At 39.1% G+C, this 14210-nt stretch overlaps 1 protein-coding gene and 1 pseudogene across 1 annotated transcript in view; both read right to left on the reverse strand.

The window, feature by feature from the left end:
* Positions 1 to 1286: 1286 nt before the first annotated feature.
* LOC140246386 (uncharacterized) lies at positions 1287 to 2772 on the reverse strand (annotated as a pseudogene).
* Positions 2773 to 2802: 30 nt separating this feature from the next.
* LOC140239012 (protein CFAP20DC-like) overlaps positions 2803 to 14210 on the reverse strand; it is a 72844-nt gene continuing 61436 nt past the window's right edge. Inside the window, exon 20 of the mRNA XM_072318913.1 lies at positions 2803 to 2976. The gene's annotated coding sequence lies outside the window, so the exon portion shown is untranslated. The remainder of the gene's footprint in view (positions 2977 to 14210) is intronic.

Raw genomic sequence — 14210 nt, forward strand, 5'->3', positions numbered from 1 at the left:
GGTTACATCACGACTAGAACATCAGCTATAGATTAACAGTATTCAAAGGTCATTGCAAATTCATGTCAACATTTTCTTCTAATTTGAAGTTTTTAAATTTCTTTTCAATAAGTTACAAAAAAGAAGAATTCAATTTGCATGATTTATCACTCAACGAAGAGATATCAACAATTCCGACAAAAGAAGTGATTTGGAACATTAGATAAATAGACTCTTATAGTTGACGTTCAAGACATTCTATCACGGAAGTGATTTAACATCTGGGGGGAAAATATTGAACATATCAAACTTGCCATCAACTGATCTCAATGTTGCACAATGTATTGATTCCATCACGAGATATGTCACGTTGGAAATATATTCTGTCCTTACACTTTGATTATCATCTCAAGCATAAAATATATCAGCTAGCCTGGATTGTATAGGTTACAAAACTTAAGTAACATGTATACGCATTAAACATCAATATGCGCTGAAGCCCCTGGTAAATGAACGTTAAGACCAGCGTCAGGGGCAAACAGACGTTGAGCGTTATTCAGAACACTTCTTCCAGCGAGGTTCTTGCATATACGATTTGACACCTTCTTCTCTGTCGTCTCTTCTCGCCATTGCTTTTGCATGGAACGGTTCTCGAGGTATTATGAAGAGTGAACTATTTGATATGCAGTTGGGTGTGTGAACAAGTGATAACACCGTGATGTTTTATTCTTCCAGACCTGCGAGGTTGCCGATAACGAATCCCAGATCGCTCCAACTATGTCAATCGCATCGTGTTTACCTATAAGCTCTGGTCTCTGCACACCACCCGACCATCCACTTAAAGGTCTCGCTTCAAGATTTACAAAGTAGTGATGAATATTTGCCAACGATTTACTGATAGGGTACCTAAAGGAGGTAGTACAAACTCGTTAATACCACTGGTTGCGTAAGGATCGACAGATAACTTGATTAAGGTAGTGTTACTGGAGGTTCACGCGGTATTACGTATTAAGACAAAATCTCCACAAAATCAAACAGATAAATAACAGCAAGAACAATTCGTACCAAGGATCTTTATGATGTGATATGCAACTTGACGTTTGGCTTCATTAAAACCGCAATATTAATCCATCAAGCACCCTGGCCCTAGGCTTTTCCCAGCCGTTTGAAAATCAAGTGACCACGCTTCCACAGTGTCCAGCACACCAAGATGCTATTTGGAAGCCTGTGTACATGAAGTAATATAATTATCATCTTGAGTGTCCGTTTTCTCTTCCTTTCATTAATTATCAATAAGAACTTTTCCTTCACTGTGAATAATGTAATGATTTCCCTGTAAGCTGAGTAGGCAATCGGCATTTATCCCAGTCATATAAATATAATTCGATACCTGATTTACCGTCACTTACTAGCAACAAATTGTGACTGTTCCTCATCCCTCGCGGGACACCATTAGCGTGCACTTTGATGTGCTTCGACAGGTGGTCAGAGCGCGAGAACCTCTTCTCGCAGATGGTGCATTTGTAAGGTTTGATTCCGAATGCGAACGCTTGTGGCGCGCCAACTCGTCCGAACGCGAGAAGCGCCACTTGCATCCTTCCCAGGTACAAATGAACGTTTTCTCACCGGTATGCCGTCGAAGGTGTGCCTTGAGGTGAGAGCTCTTTGAATACATTTTACCGCAGTTCGGGTACGAGCACTTGTGAATCTTGAGTTCATCAGCAATCTTGTTGCCGTGTCCACGTCCTCGTCCTCGTCCGGATTTTAACGTGGGGGTAGAGGTCGACGTCGAGTTTGACGTCGAGTTGGCCGGTGGGTTCGAGACGTTCAAGGCGCTTTGCGTTTGCGATCCTCGCTTGTTGTTGTTGGCGTTGGATTTGGACATAGGAATGTGTGTAATGCGGACACCAGAAGGGGCAAAATGGCTCGGTCCGAGCCGTTCTTTTGTCCATCCCCACCTACTGGGAGGAGAGGGTTTTCAGAAGTCAACTGAAGTCGGCTGTTGCAGCCAGACGTAAAGAAAGTCCTGCAGTGGTCAGCGGCAGGTTGCTGGGTTTTTCCTAGCGTCAGCTGACTGGCAGCATAGTTGTGCATGAGGCTCGGATGTTGTGAAGAGAGGTTCTGGGTTGATTGGTTGCCAAACGAATCGAGATGAGAAGGGATGGTTGCATTGTCGAGGAAAGGATCTTGCGATATCAGAGGCAACGCACTAAGGCCCCCACTGACGAGCTGGTTGTCGGCATCCGTGTGCAGCACGTTACCATTGTCAAGGTCGCTCAATATGCTGCCGCATAGTCCTGCAAGATCGTCTGTGGTGGTTGATTTTAGCAGCTCGTCCAGAATTGTGTCAGTCTGGCCCAACAAGGGAGTGCACATATCGGAAGCCTCGGTCAGGTTTGCCAAGAGGGACGCGTCGTTGCTTATCATAGCATCGGCGAGCTGGCATATGTTACCCCCAGCTTGGCACTCCTGGTTCATGGACGGACGTGGGTGAGGGGCTGTTGCGTGGGCTGGAGGCAACACAAAACATGTATTCGAGTTCATATCACTGTCATGGACTGATGGCGACACGTCCGAAGAGTCTACGATGCCACGAGAGAAGAGGTAATCGAGAAACAAATCGTCATCGCTAGTCGAATTCAGGGGGCTGGAATGGTCGCTCATATCAATGTCGGACATCGAACTCGTGCTCGTTGAATCCATCTCGTCGTCAGCTCCGCCGGTAGAATTCAATCGTTGCAGCGTCCAGCTTTCGCGTTCAAGACTGGACTGCGTGCGGTAGTAATCGAGCATTGTCGACTGCACAAGCAAAAGTGAGGCAATGAATGCAAATTTTCCTGTCTGTCTCGCGACTGTATAAACACACTTGTGAATTCAGAATAAACTTGTCTGGTGTTTGATTTACCTCTGGCCCGATCGGCGGAGAGCGTCAGTGTATCTCCAACTCCGAGCCCGGAGAAGCAAGCTGATACACAGACCAGTAATTGTTGTGGTGTACTGTGGATAGAATTAGAAAGGAGAGAACACGTGAAATTGATAGTAACACAGAACAACAAGAACAATAACAAGAGTTTCGGCCATACAGGTCAATACAATTTATCAGTGTTCCCTTGGTTATAATGGGAAATGCGAGCTGAAAAGTGAAATTGATCTTACAGTGCGTAAAATGCAGGCTAATTAGTGAAATAAAAATCTCACCCAATGCTACGAATCTGGGCAGGATTGTTAGCATCGCATGGGTAGCCGCTGTTCCACCGAAATAGGACCAAATATCTCAGAGAACCGCTACACTGCATGAGCGATTCAATCCCTTCAGTTTGATGAACCAGATGCAGCCAGGCGTTTAAATACCAAGGCTGATAAGTTAGCGTTGTTACTGTTTTTTTTTTCTTCCAGGCGGTGCGTCTCTGTGTGATTGTGTACACTGTCCATGTGGAGTCACATGTTGGATAGGCTGCGCGTAGATTCAGCTCCCCAGTCACTTGATAAATATTCGCGTTTCTGAACGATGAGAAAGTATCGAATCAACAGGTAAACTGGTCGCTGAGACTATGCCCTCTCCGTACCAGTTTGTACTCAGTGACATCGCTCGCTGTGCTGTGAGCTTTGACCTGCTGTTGGCTTACGGGTTAGAGAGCTGCGTATTTACGGCCCTAGCGAAGAGAGAAAGACAAGTAAAAAAACAAAAACAAAAACAAAATCACCGAGAAAGAGAGAGGAGAGACGTTAGAGTAAAAAAGCGAGGGGGGGGGGGCAAGGAAGGGTTTCTGAATAGCGAGAAAACTCAGGGCAACTGATTTGTCACTCAGCAATGCTACGTCAGAGGTCGAAAGTTAGAGGTTTTTTTTCCCCTGTCTTGTTTTATCTTTTCTTTCTTTTTTTTTTTCGTTCATGTGACCCCCTTAATTCGCTAGTCGGCTTGCGGCGAAAAGGCACGATCAGCAAACGAGCAATGTCAGAAGTTCTCAGACCCGGGCATAAATTATCGATACGAGCTGGCGGCTAGCGGAGAGCCAAATCGGTGGAAAGAAAATGATTTCATTTCACATCACCACATGACTTCGTTTTTCGCTTTTGTTGGAATCAAACTTGCTGTTTCTTGAATTGATAAGCATGCAACGAATGTAAACCGCAAACGAAAAAAAAAAAAAAAAACACACAAAAAAAAAAAACCCAGTCAGGTTGGATGTGCTCAATGGTCCGTCAGTAAAGCGACTTTTGATTCGATCGCTCTTTAGTTAGTCTTAACGTCTTGGCGAGCATCATTTTCCCAGCGGCTAAATCTGTAATGCTTTGGTCTAAGGATTAAAATTGTAAGAGGTAACATATGACCTACCTTCGTACTGTATTTTTCATTTTTATTTTCAGTATGACTATACGTCTTTTAATCAGTTTGAAATCTAGATGTCAATGGGGTGCGAGATTCATACATGTAACGTATCTGAAGTTACTTCACGGTTTAACTGAAACAAAATAATATTTATAATATTTATGACATGTACATGTACACATTGTATGAATATTATACGTGTAATGAGCGGTCGTAACATTGGCTACTGCCAATTCTTGAGGTACTATTTTTTTTTTTTTTTTTAACTAACCGCCGCAGGTTTTCTCATCACCTTCAACGTATACACTAGTCTTGTGTAATGGATATCACATCTCCGTGAATAGTGAGTGTCAAGGCACAGGTTGTCCGCATTCGTGCGCTTGAATCACTCCACGACACTTGTGTCCAATGGCGCACCAGCACGTGATTTAAAATGCCCTGATTGGTTCGATTTCTAGAAGGGGCGGAGTTGTGAGCACTTCTGGCCAATAATTTCTTGGCACCCTCGTAAGACGCTTGCAGCGTTTTTCCTCTTCTTTCTTTTTGTTGTTTTCTATATTGCAATTCAGGACAATAACACTTGGGGCATAAGTAGGACGGGTGGAGCTAGTGCTTCTGGATGTGCGCATTTGTTTTAATAAATATACAGATGTGTGTGTGTGTGTGTGTGTGTGTGTGTGTGTGTGAGGGAGAGCTCGTATATACAGTGCGTATCAAAAAGACCGCAACAAGATTTGATTTCAAATTTGTGAAGATTGTGTTAACTTTACACAAAGTGAGTAGCAACATCTTAAAGCCACATATCTCTTCTTTCCAATGACATCTTATCGATTCTTACACGGTCATGGATGGCTGAGTAATCATTCTTTTTGGACAGTGGGTCAAATTGGACTTGGGACCAAGTTTAGGTATTGCAAGAATCAATGTACCTTATTAGAAATTAACTAAACAAGTGGAATACTGAAATCAATTTTAATGAAATTAATGATCGCAACTAATGAAATTGATGAAATTAATGATCGCAACTTACCATTGTCTTCTTTCGGATACAATTATCTCTTTTTAACATTACATTCCATGCCCCTCAACATGGCCACCATTCCTTTCCACACAGAGATAGCTCTTTTCTCCATCTCACGCACAGCCCTGCGAATCATTGGGGCTTGGTGGCTTAGAGCTTCAAACTCATCAGTGAATTCTTTGTCTCAAAGTTGCAATGTCAGGTGGAGGGGTAATGAACGCTTTGCTCCTGAGATAACCCCCAAGAAAAAAGTCACAAGTCAGATCCGGAGATCGTGGTGGCCACTCCACATCATGATACAAGGCAATCACCCAATTTCCAAATACCTCAGCCAATCTGTTTCTTACTGCAACTAGTCGATGGGCTGGTGCGCCATCCTGTTCCCACCATAGGTATCTGAACACACCCCTTTGTTGCACAGAAAAATTTTCCATTAATTCAGGAATCACATTTTCATTTAAGATTTGTAAGTATCCATTTCCGTTCATGTTGTTTACAAAGAAGAAGCGCCCTAGGAGCAAACCGTTTCCACAAAGTCCAGCCCAGACATTCAGCTTTTCTATACGAAAATCGACGTCATAGTTAAATACAGAAACTGAAACTTGGTCCAAGTCCAATTTGACCCATTGTCCAAAAAGAATGATTACTCAGCCATCCATGACCGTGTAAGAATAAATAAGATATCATTGGAAAGAGGAGATATGTGGCTTTAAGATGTTGCAACTCAATTTGGTGTAAAGTTCACACAATTTTCTCAAATTCGAAATTAAATCTTGTTGCGTTTATTTTGATACGCACTGTATATGGGAACACCCGTCGTATTGTCCAATATTAACTAGTCATCTTTGTATGAAGCAGAATATAATCCAGAAAACTCGTGTGTCTGAAGACGAACGCGAAGAGGTCGAATGCGCTTGAAAGCATCTTGTATACAGTTGGTCCAGTTCGATTCTGGACACCTTTTTGACTGTTAATCACGTCATAGTATTTAATTTAGTTTTTTTTTTTTTTTAATCACTATAGACCTAAGATGTGATTCAAAAGACCACGGTTGGCTACTAAGATCCATTTTGACATTCCGCTTTTTCTCCCAATTTCGAAGCACAGTCAAAATTGTTACGTATTAGAATGCAAAGACATATCAAAGTGAATTCGTCAATGCTTGTACATCGCAGGCTAGAGCCAATACTCATTTCACGCTAATTTATTTTTAAAAAGTATATTCATATACTTTGTGCCGAAACGTTGATAATTACTTGACTGCACTTTGTATCACGGCTTTCGAGTACAAATTGATTGTGTATGTCTATATACAATATGATACTATAATTTTGATCAAAAATATTTGTGCTGCAAAGCATCGGCTTGGGCACAGCAAATACAGTTGAATATCAGGTTGACGATGGCTTCACTAGGATGCATCTCAATTTCTATTCGCCGTCAAATACGTTCACAACACGCTATTTCATCGTGATCCCTTCTCCGGCTAAGCATGGATGTGAGAATACTAAATTCTTGTAGTATCAACATTACAAACATCGTTTTCTTCCCTGTTTGGAATATGCATCGGACGCGGAATCGGGGAGGGCGCACATTATTTTGGTTGCAATAAAGACTAAAACGCTTTTCGCCAAAACAGAAATGAGAGAAGCTTTCAAACCTGCTAAACCAAGAACTTTGCCCCCTATTCACCCCCCCCCCCAGTCCCGCGTTGCCCCCGAACCCCACCAGAAGCAGTAAGACGGGCTCCCTAGCGTAATTTTCCTCCCCTCCCCCCCCCCCCAAAAAAAAAGCAAAGGAGAGGGAAAAAAAACAACACCAACATCTTATCAAGCGTTTTTACTGAGGTCAATGTGTCTAAACACAGCTTAAAGATTTTATCCCGACAACATTGAGTATAGTTCGCAAACTATCAGATTGTATTCAAGCATGATAATGATACTCGTAAAGCGGAATAAAGTATGAATGACGCATATTTTGCAAAGACTCAAGTGCTAGTTTTCGTTGAAAGGTGGCGCTATTGCATAATCAGGCGCGTCCGTAACTTACATGTATGTGATTTATTATTATTATTATTATTTTTTATTATTTTTTTTTTTTTTTGTCCAGTTAACCAAAAAATTGGACGTATCGTTCCGGTGTGGAATATCACGGAATATGCTATACGATGTTCCTATTACACAGAAATGCACTGTTTTACAGTCATATTATGCAACATGTATGTGTGGAATATCTTTAGATTATCCCACACTCCACCACCCCCCCCCCCCACACACACACACACACATATCCTTGCGAGATGCGGGAATGATATTCAATCAAGCATATTATTTCACAAATGAAATGCATATCCGGTTGATTACAACGTTGGAAGAAGATAAAAATTGTCTTGCTTTTTAAAACCATACACGTAGAAATATGCTGATATATTATTTATCCAAATGAACTGTGTTCCTAAAAATGCGACGGATTATGATTCTCAGATACTCTTGCCAAAGTTACTAAGGACTGAATTTTTAAGATGCCGGTTTGTTGACTATTATACAAATATGTAACTATTTTTGTTTAACATTTGCTTGGTCAATTTATTTGCTTTTAGTTGAAGTGTCAAATCAGTGTAAACTCAATGTTTGTGCTTGCCAGACTGTGTTTTTAATAGGCTCTCGATCATGTTTTCTTTGTCAGTAGGATCTTTGTTTTTATTCCTTTGTTATTCTGTACTGCAACATGATTGGCTTTGCAAATGATTGTGATGTGTTGGAAGCATTTATTGTGAATTTTATATTTGTATTACATAAATGAACTGCATATTTGCAGGCCTAATATGTATTGGATCATTTTGTAAATCAGCACCCGCTGAAAGTCTTTGAACAAAGTGCAAATGAATTCATGTCATATCATATCGATGCCAGCAATATGTGTGATTTCTGAATGCTAGTGAGTATAATTATTCCAACAGATTGGTGTGCGTGTGTCTGTGTATGTTTATAATTTTGGTGTATCTAAAAAAAAAAAATTAATAGCTATATGGTTGTGTTAGGGTCAAAGTCTGTGATTTTGTTACTGTACATAGTAATATCGGATTATGGAATTGTTTAAAACATTAATTGAAGGAAATTTGAATAAAGAAAGAAATGCTGGAAAAAAAGTGCGTATTTGAACATTCCATCATTCAGAGGACAAATGATTGAACAAATCTTGTCATTATTCCCCATTGTTGTAGTGAATCATTAAAGCGGACCACAAATTCTCACAGCGCGGCATCTGAGATGAGTATCACTACATTAGAATCTACCCCAGTTCACCCTGCTGCGCAACTCGCCTGTGTTGAACTGTCAAAGATTTTCATGCCGCACAATGTTTTCATTTTCCCCGAGGTATGCAAATGAACTAGGGCACCGACTTTTTAAGAGCTCACGCCAGCATCGGTGAGGCTTTCTTCACGCTCTGCGATGGTCTGTCAGTACATGCACCACAATAATGCATCGCATCAGACACCTTGCAATTTAACGGCACGCTCAGATTATTATTTTGAGCTTATCACTTCATAACAAAGAGATTCTGATCTGCATGTTCGCATACACTAAAAGCCAGCATAAACTTGATATAAAAAAGGTGTCATACTGCTGACGATAAGCTAGGAGCTCCGCTTTATAATGTGTGTTTGTGTGTGTTTGTGTGTGTGTGTGTGTGTGTGTGTGTGTGTGTGTGTGCATAGGTAGATTCAACATATAATGTAGAATGTATGTATTTTTTTTTGAATTGTTATATTTTCCAAAGGAAATGGAATTAATAAAGAGATCACTGAAAACAAAAACAAAATATAAAGCATACTGTAGGCCTGGAGTTGCTACTTTTTTTTTCTTCCTTCAGCAACCTCCAATAAATATCTATCTAAATGGATACTTAAAAAACAACAACTTTGAACCCTTGGGTGGTGTAGGTAAAATGTCATATTTCTAAACGAGCTGACGAGGCCAGGGGTAGAATTATGTATCAGGTAAAAGATAGTCAGCCATAGATACATAAACAAGCACACAAAAACACCATCATCTGTATTATTTTGATATCAGAGGTAAAGTCGTGGAGGTGTAAAAATGTCACAGATATGTGACATGGGTCAAGATGTCAAAGGTAACAATGTAAGCAGCAACAATTTACATGTGAATGTTAACAAGAGTGGACACCGTTTATCGCCTGGTTTAATGTACTTTGCCAGAAGTATGGCCCTTTATATACATTTAGAGTTCATTGATCTAGACCGTTACAATAACCTTGAGGATTGACCCTTACTCTCACTTGCACCAAAGGATATATCACTCTAGTTCACTGCTATGCATTGCACGAAATGACATTGTCACCAGACTTTCCTAGTGGCAAAGATGACAAAATCATACTACAGGTATGAGCTATAAATTTTGGTGAACTTTAGCCTTGACACCCCCCCCCCCCCCCCCCACCACCATTTCAGCTATGCAAGTACAATGAAATTGTATATTTGTTTGTATTCTTCTTATCACATCATATAGCCAAGAGCCAGTTCAAATTGATGTGATGGCTAAAAAATGAAATCTGTAATTAGAAGTATTGACACTTAATTCGGCTTTGAGCTAATGCTCCTACAGTTGTATCACTTCACGCAAAAAGTATAACTTTCATCCATCTCACCAAATAATTTTTGTCACTGGACATTCCTAGCTAAAGTTATGACTAGCAAATGAAATTTTTAGTCACAGGTCATTGACATTTGACCTTGAACTTTGCCACTGGACATTACCAGCTGATGTTACAACTAGCAAATGATTTTTTTTTTTTTAAGTCAAAGGTAAGTGACATTTGACCTTGAACTTAATAGTCCACCATCATTTCATCCAACTGGGAATAAAAAATCATTTACTTTCAGTACAGTTACATGCTCATACCACTTGATTTCCCTGAAGAACATTGAATGACATATTGAATGATCGACAAAATGCATAACATTCATTCACTGTTCATGTTGCACACTGGCAAATATAGTTATTCATAGTTTGCAAATATTTACAACTGGCCAACTGTAGTGCACTACTAATTTGTACAAACTATTTGTATTTCTTACAGTCAAACATACCATACAGCCAGGCCATGCATACACAAAAAAAGTACCATTCAAGACGCAAATATATTACATTTATTTTCACACTATCATTTTCTTTTCGTAAATAGAAAGAATTAGGTATAAAAAACATGGCACACACACTGATAATATTTATCATGAGTACTTTTTGCATTACAAAATCTTCTGCATCAAGGCTAGAGCAATCCATGAATTCGCTATACACAATGCTAATCATATGTATGAAAGAAATTGAATACATTTTGACGATGAGCAGATGATTCTGATGTGTTATATTCTCATTTAAGGTGAACGGGTGGGGTCGGAGGACATAACTGACAGGGAAAGATTTCAATCAAGGTAGAGTGTTTTATAACACACTGACAGTGAAGTCCTTAACCTCATCCCACTCCGATCCCCCATAAATATAAAAATAGATTATAAAGATACACCCTACCACTTCAGTTTGTGCTATGTGCAACACAGATACCATGTAGCCTACAGTGGACTCCCGTTATAACAAAGTCTTTGGGACCAGTAGTTTTCTTTCGTTACATCGAAATTTTGTTACAACCGAAAAAATAAATAAAAAACATAGACAGGATAATGTTGCAGCCGAATTATTATTATTATTATTATTATTTATTTTTTTTTTAACTGGAATTTCATTATAACCATGCTCGTTAACACAGGAATACTCTAAATCATCTGAAATCTATGACAGACAGATATCTTAAATTGTAGCAATACATGTACTTTGAAGTTCACATTTATTCAATGACACTCTATAAATGCTAATGTAAATGTTACCACCCCCCCCCCCCCAAAAAAAAAAAAAAAACTGTCAGAGTGAAATGAAGGAAAGATTACTTTCTAACTCAGCACTGCTTGCAAACATTATTTTACATAACATCCTCAACAACAACACAAAATAACATGTAACCCTTCATGCAAATTGCATACATGGTGAAAAGCCATGTGATTGATTCACAATGTATGAAATAAATGGCAGGCATTCTAAGATGACATCACAGACATGTGACCAAGGCAGCGCTTTGTGGAGTTTTGAAACAGGAAATCATTGATGTTGAAACATTTTGTGGCCTTGGCTGACCCATGCTCGCACTACTTTCGTTCACTCACTTGATTAACAGCAGCAATAAAACACAACTGCTATTGGGGGCAACTCTCACTTTAAGTGCACTTTGGGAAGATGATAAGTCACATTCTGGACCGAGTTCACTTTTCTCCGCCATCACATCATTTTACTTAAGATTCAAAAGCCAAGTATTATTTATGGTCGCAAGTCACAATTGTAAGAAACAATCTGATCGAGTTGCACTGAGACATTGACTTCTGTCACCACATGCAGCTTAGAAAATCATTGTCATAGCTTGCAAATACACAATATTTCAAGGGAGTAAACACATGAATCAAATGTCAAGTGTCGAAATCGAAGTGTAAGCCTTTCCAATGACCTAAAGCTAAAATGAAACCTCCCCTGTGTACAGAGTAACTAAAAGTTGCACTTTGAGATAAAAATTAAAACTGAAACTCAAATTTCATCTTCATTGCATACTATATTTGGCAAATCATGTTGTGTTTTAACTGGATAATAAAAAAGAAAAGAAAAGAGGAAACCTTGGTCTTTGCTGCCAAAGGCATGCGACATGCATATATATCAAACAATCAATTGTGCATAGCTTTATTTAAACTTGAACTAACATCTCTGGCTCACTTTAAACAGCTTATGTGAGCTTTTGATGAAAGTGAGTTGATTAAACAACTGTCAACACATGCCCACATGCCAGATTATGAGCTCTTGATGAAAGCGAGTTCATGTAACAACACATGCCCACATGCCAGATCTGAATGTGGTGTTTGAAACTGACAGATACAAATGTATAATCCATCAGAACACAGCTAAAAGTGATCTTATTTTGCATAACCTCCCCCAAAAAACTTGCTCTATTCTGCCTTCTTCTTCAGATAGAAAGTCACAATGGATTATTCTACATCTTTTATAAGTTGCTATTTCCAGACTTTTGCACGTGTTTGCATTTCATGGGCAGAAATTAGAGGCACAATTTGTGGTCGTATAAAACAATTTTGTCCCCCAAATAGATGAATACATAGTAGCAATTCTGTTAAGTCCATCGTCCTAAAATATATGGAATAACCATACATACAATGATTGATATTTCATCATTTAATTTCTTAAATCAGCAGAGAATAATCCTTACCCTTACCCCTCTCCCCTCCCCCACCTCCTTAAAAAACAAACAAACAACACAAAACACTTTACATGTGGGACTTGTTACTGACAAATGTTTCAGAGGTTAGTCAAGTGCTCTAACATAATGCTAGACAAATAAAAATATCAGAATTCTCTTTATATTTTCCTTATACACATGTATCATTCCACTAAAGTGACATGCCATCACACACTATTGCAGCCATATTGTATAACAATGATGACTTGTACACGTAGATTTAACCAGAACTTTATACAATTCATAACTTTGGAATGGATTGTTTGACTTTCCACAAACTTCACTGACGTGTCGCAACATTTCTGCAGACTTAAATCCACATTATCATACGTTTTGGGCAAGTTGCCCTTCACAGGGTGGTTCAGTATTGGTTGAGGTGAGGATTAAGCTTTTAACTTATGGAGAGATACTTAAATACCACTCTATGAAATTTTAAAGACCATACAATTCTAGTCCTGAGGAAATCAAAGTTTATTTGATGAGAATCGGTTTTGAAATGGTATCCAAATTCAAAGTAAAACAAAATGATTGTAAGAAGAGGTGGCTACCACCTTTAATTAGGATTGCTTTGCTTAGGATATCTCAGCAATTTCAAAATTAATTTTCATCAAATAACTCTGAATTCATTGCAACTGATTGACAAATTGCCCTACATCGACGTAAATAAGCAGAATTGATCAGTGCTTTGGTAGAAGCTATGCCACCATGATTTTTTTTTATCATGGCTACTACCAAAACACTGATCAATTCAGTGCTTATTTACGTCGATGTAGGGCTATGTGTCAATCAGTTGCAATGAAAACATCTCGACGGAAGAATTTCATGAATTTGAAACTCTGAATTTCTTGTAGTATTATACGCTTTAACATCTTTCATAAGAAGTTTCTCATTATCTCTCATTAAAAAGTTGGAAACTTGGAGCCCCATCTTGACCAAACTATAGTATACCATCCCTTTAAGGATCGTATCATTTCGGTTGAGACCTAATTCAGGTTTCTAACATTTTTTGGTGAGATGATGAGAAACCTCTTATGAAATATGAAAGAGCATGTAATTCTATGAGGAATTGAACGTTTATTTCTATGAGGAATTCAACGTTTATTTGATGAAAATTGTTTTTGAAATGGCTGAGATATCCAAAAAATAGCAATTCTAATAAAGTGTGGGACCCACACTTTATTACGATCGCTTTGTTTTACTTTGTTTTTGGATGTTTCAATCATTCCAAACCCGATTTTCATCAAATAGACTTTTGAATTGCTCTTAAAATGGTATGCTCTGTACTATATCATAAGTATTTTCTTGGTATCTCGCAAAAAGTTAAAAGCCCAATTCTCATCTCCGCCAATACTGTACCATCCCTTTAAATCACATGATACCAGTGGAAGACAAGAAAGAGTTGGGGGGGGGGGGAAGGGAGATGCTGACACTTTCCTTCAATTGACCTGGCATTTCCACAAACTGGAGTGGCAGATTTTGAGCACATAGTGAAACACCCCTTTGTGGTGTACC

Source organism: Diadema setosum, chromosome 2 (assembly GCF_964275005.1).
Source record: "Diadema setosum chromosome 2, eeDiaSeto1, whole genome shotgun sequence".
NCBI lineage: Eukaryota > Metazoa > Echinodermata > Echinoidea > Diadematoida > Diadematidae > Diadema > Diadema setosum.